Source organism: Cimex lectularius, unplaced genomic scaffold (assembly GCF_000648675.2).
Source record: "Cimex lectularius strain Harlan isolate CLEC.00 unplaced genomic scaffold, Clec_2.1 scaffold4, whole genome shotgun sequence".
Classification (NCBI taxonomy): domain Eukaryota; kingdom Metazoa; phylum Arthropoda; class Insecta; order Hemiptera; family Cimicidae; genus Cimex; species Cimex lectularius.
Window position 1 is genome coordinate 1984055 of NW_019392723.1, and position 5210 is coordinate 1989264.

The window sequence follows — 5210 nt, forward strand, 5'->3', positions numbered from 1 at the left end:
TATTGCTTTTATAGTTTAAAAATTTGAGCAAGGGTGTTTCAAAATCAGATATAAAGCTAAATACCCTATTAAAATTTGGTATTCATGCATGGCTAAAGTGAAAACGAAATAGACAACTAGTACACTTACCAATTTTTCTTTTTTTAAGTTTAAAAAATTGATAGGTAATAAAAAACTAAGTTTAAAGGATTAAAATTATATTAAATTATATAATATATAATAAATAATAAATTTATTTAATATATATTATTTATTAAATAATAAAAAATATATGCTTTATTTATAATAACGAAAAATTAAAAGTACTTCATTAAAATAAAATGGAGTCAAAATAAAAATGATACAGTGAAAAATAAAAAGGAAATATATACGTTATCAATGCCAAACCTTTGTTTTTTAAATATTTCTTCTCTCGTGTGTTTATTCTACTAACTTTTTATTATAATCATCATTAGAAAGTTTCTCCTGTTCTTCAATTAGCTTTCTTATTTCAAATTGTAATTTTGACCATAGATTTCCGATGATGGTGGAGGTGTTTGAGCCCTTTGGGACCATTGTGCAGACTTTTTTTTAACTAAATGATCTAGATCTTTAAATAATCATTAATATTCATTTTTCTGCACTTAATTTCAAGTTTTCCCTAAAGTTTTTGATGTGAGTGCTTGTCTGTTAACTCTTCAATAAAATGTAGATTTCCTGTCCAATTGCTGACATACAACCTGAAATCATGGGTTGAAGAGTACCACCACGAGTACAATAAGACTTTCTCCATACAAAACAACCATCTGAACCAAATATGTTAAATTTTTATTTTTATTAGAAGAATGCTTTTTCCAGATGAACTTTTTTGCACAGTCTTTCAGTCTCACTGACATGTTTTGGTGTGCTTAATCTCAGGTTTTTCTCTTTTTTAACCTTTTCAAACTATGTTGAATGGTAGAATGACTAATTTAACTATCTGAGTTATTTGTATAATAGGTTTTCCCCTACGATTGTGGCTCAAAATTAATTCCCTTTCTTTTAGAGTTGTGTGAGCCCACATTGGACAAATTTAGTTTCATTCTCTCTCTCACATTTTCAATAAATATTGTCAGGATAGCGAAGAGAATAAATTACTCCAAAGGTCACAGTAGTGTATAAAATTATCATTTTTACTTATAAGTAATTAGCTTATTCATTTTTATGCATATAATTATAGGTTTCTAACAGATATTTCTTTATTATGTACCAAATTTTTAAATCAAAAATCAATTAGTAAGTTAACTTTTTGACTGTATCGTTTTCACTTTAAGCCACTGTATGTAAAATTTTTACACTTATTAATTATATGTGGCTTTTGATGTATAATTAATTAGAGTTAAGACCAAAGAATACAAATATTAAATGTTTTTAGTCGTTAATTTATTTCAGGGGAGGGGAGGGTAAAAACAATTTCCGCTTAAATGATTGCGCTATTTGATACGAGCGGAAGTCAGAGATAAATTTTTAAATGATGTCCATACAAGATGTCCAATATCTCCCATTAATAAAATTATTTAAATCAATATGTGCTTGCCTCTGGAAATCAGGATAATATTAATTGACAGTGGGAAGCACCGACAATAAGTCGCATACCAATATAACACCACACATTTCTTATTTATATAAGGGATATTTTCATAAATATTTATATAATTGATGTTAAATGGGATTTTATGTTATACTTAGAACAGTGTATGGACAATATAACTGTAGTTTCCATTGAGTTTTGAATGTCCTTTGTTTTAATTTAATTTTTAGATAGAGCTGAAGATAAACTTGAATATTTAATTTTATACTTTACTATCATGTAAGGTAGATTTTACGTCATGGACATTCGAAAGTGTTGGCCAAATGTAGATTCAACGAATGTAAGTCCTAAAATTTAAGGTTGGACCCAGTAAAGTATATTTTAGGATATGCTCTTATAAATACGATGAAATTATTTTTATGATAATGTTTATAAAAGAACATGTTATTTTATTACATCTTTAAAATAGTTTATTTTATATTTTCACCCCAAAATTTGTATTTATATATTCGTAGTGTAACACAGTTGAAAATTGTATATTTTTTAAAGATTTAATAGCTGCACTCAGATATATTGAATCATTGAATGAGTGTTAAGTCATTTAATAAGATGTTAATTCGTTCAGGAATTTTGTGTTTATCAAATCGCCTAAAAATTAGTGTTTTTTTGTTTTTTTAATTGATGTGTTAGTTTTGTAATATTTTAATTTTTATTCAATAGCAAGTAACACATTTAGCTTTTGTTCTATTTATTATGAAGTTAAAATTTTTGATGCAATATTTTTAACTGTGTATTTTAGTTACTTGTATGCACAATGATAAGATGGACGATTCAACGTTCAAATAATTTAAGTATTATTAATGTTGTATTACTAATTTTTAATTCAATATATGTTTCAAGACTGACTGACTGACTTTTAAATTTTATAAATAAAAAATAAGGATTTTTTGCTTTGTAATTATTGTGCTTGCCATTTTTAATCAAAGTTTCTATTTATTTTGTTTTAATATTTAACAGTACTGTAAGCAAACAACGATTCTTAACTTGAAGCCAGAAAACTTTTACTTGATGTAAAGACTTGTTGCCACAATATCACACTTAATACACTTTAACACCACAGTAGATTTTTAATTACTAAAATATAATTTAAATTACTATAAATTATGTAGTTTAGTCATATTTTTACCAAGTCAGCATGTTCAATATCATGTGACAATATAACACTAATATAAATTTAATGTTGTGTATGGTTGTTTACGAGATACAGGTACACTTAACACTTATCTGATTGATTTAGCTTAACCTAGTAATGCAAATGTTACATAAGAGTTGATATTGTGACAGCCAGTTTAAAGAAAAAAACATTTAAAGGATTGAATCTTACTTTGTTTGTTAAATACTGTTATTTTGCCATTTGCATTTGTTAATAAGTATTCAAGTTTCAATAAACTCTTAATTTAGATATCTGGCGTCTTAATTTCTAACCCAAATATCCATATCATACTCTTCCTTTTCCATGAAAATCAAGGCTCAACGCACTTCGTTAAATATTGCATTTACAATCACAAAATCTCTAAAACCCCATACCCACCATCTGAGTATAACTTGACCACCCCAAAAGAAATCAAAGAGGTTATTAACTTCTGAAAACCTAAAAAAGTGCCCTGGCCTGGATGGAATTTGTAAAAAGTATGTGTGTGTGTGTGTGTGTGTGTGTATATATATATATATATAATATATATATATATATACAATAACTAAGACCAAAGAAAATATAACAAAAAATAAGGAAAGGGCTATAGGCAAATTGAACTAAACAAGAAAAACGATGCAATACCTGTCATTGTGTACATTAAGAACAGACAAAAACAAAGCGAAACAAAAATACCAACAAAGAGAAAATAAAATCTAGAAATAAGAATTTAAAAACTGCCAAAGTAATCCCAAATCACCACAACACAATAGAAAAAATACACCTATCAAACATTAAACTACCAAGAAAATTAAAAGATTCTCATAATATTTCAGGTTCTTCTCACTCCTCTTCTGGACAACAACCAGAGGAATCAACATAGTTGATATAACAAATGGTATTGGAATAATTCCTCTTGATTTGAGTTTATCAAAATTGGAAATTTCAGAACATGCATTTATTCATATTATATATTTTTATATAGATTTATTTTGTATTATATGTATTTATATTATTCATTTTTATATATTTTAGAGTAAGAGAATTGCTTAACCAATTAAATTATTTAGAAGAATTTTATAATTGTATATATAAATTAATGTAATTAAAATAGTTTAATCGTATTTATGCGATCGGGCTTTCAGGGTAGGAGAGATCTTTCTCTCCTCTCCATATAAAGCAGCTGCAGAGATTATACAAGGATCCATTCTCAGGCCCATTTTGTTTTCTATTTACATAATGCTATCCCACGAATAACTAAATGTTCCCTGCCACTTTATGCCGATGACATGTCCTTGTTATCAACATCTTGAAGGCAATCGCGAAATTTAAATAGGGGAATACAAAAAGATTTTATAAAAAATATCAATGAGAACAAGACTGATTTTTTTCCACCAAACGAAGACCAGTTCTAGAGTAATACATAGTGAAAAATGGCAAAAAGGAGGGAAAATTCAAAAGGTGGGGTTGAGATGGGAAGTTAGTGCCCAAGTGGATCGAAGTCACGATAGCTCAAGTGGTAGAGTAGCGGCGTATCAAGCTGAAAGGTCGTGGGTTCAAATCCACTCGTGACACTGACTTTTTTTATCTAAACTAAAAACCTTAATTAATTGAATGATATTAATCGGTCAAGCGGACCACAAAAAATAGTGAATGTAATACATAGTGTGTAGTATCCAAAGAGTAAAGTGGGCACACAGTTAAGTACACAGTATAGTTCTATCGTGGAACCCCCTAAGATTAAGACCTTGGATGTTCCACTTTTTCTCTCAAAGCCAAGTAATGGACTCGGTACCTCTTGATGCACTTTTCTTGGTTGAGGATTGCCTTTTCAAATTGACTATACTGTATATTACCTAGAGCCTAACATTGACAAAGGATATGTGCTGATGTCTCTGGTTTATTAAGAGGATAGAGGCATGTTTCTGTCTTGGTTTTGTCTGTATTTCTTACTACCTGTAACAAATGTGATCTCTTTTTAAATTTCTGCCACCTTCCATGTAAAAATGTACATAGAGAGGGATCCAAAATGGGCCCTTGTGGCAATCTGACTATGATACTAACTGAGACATATAAGCCGTCATTGTCGGAAGGATATTTTTTTTTGTAAGTGCAAGTACACTAGTTTAACATATCCCTAAAATGTATTGTTAGGGTAAGTGTTAGGAATCGGCTAGTATTAGGCTATGTTAGATAGGGTTAGAATTAGGGACGAGTTAAGGTTAGTGTTAGAAACGGCTAGGATTAGTCTAAGTTAGGTAGAGTTAGAGACGAATCAGGGTTAGTGTCAGGGACAGGTTATGTTAGGTAGGGTTAGGATAAATTACGTACGGTTAGAGTTCAAATTAGGCTAAGTTAGGGACGAGTTATGCCCGTCCTATTGGATGGTTAGGGTTCGTGTCAGGGACAGGTTATGTTAGGTAGGGTTAGGCTAAAAAATTAGGTACGGTTAGAGTCGGATTAGGCTAA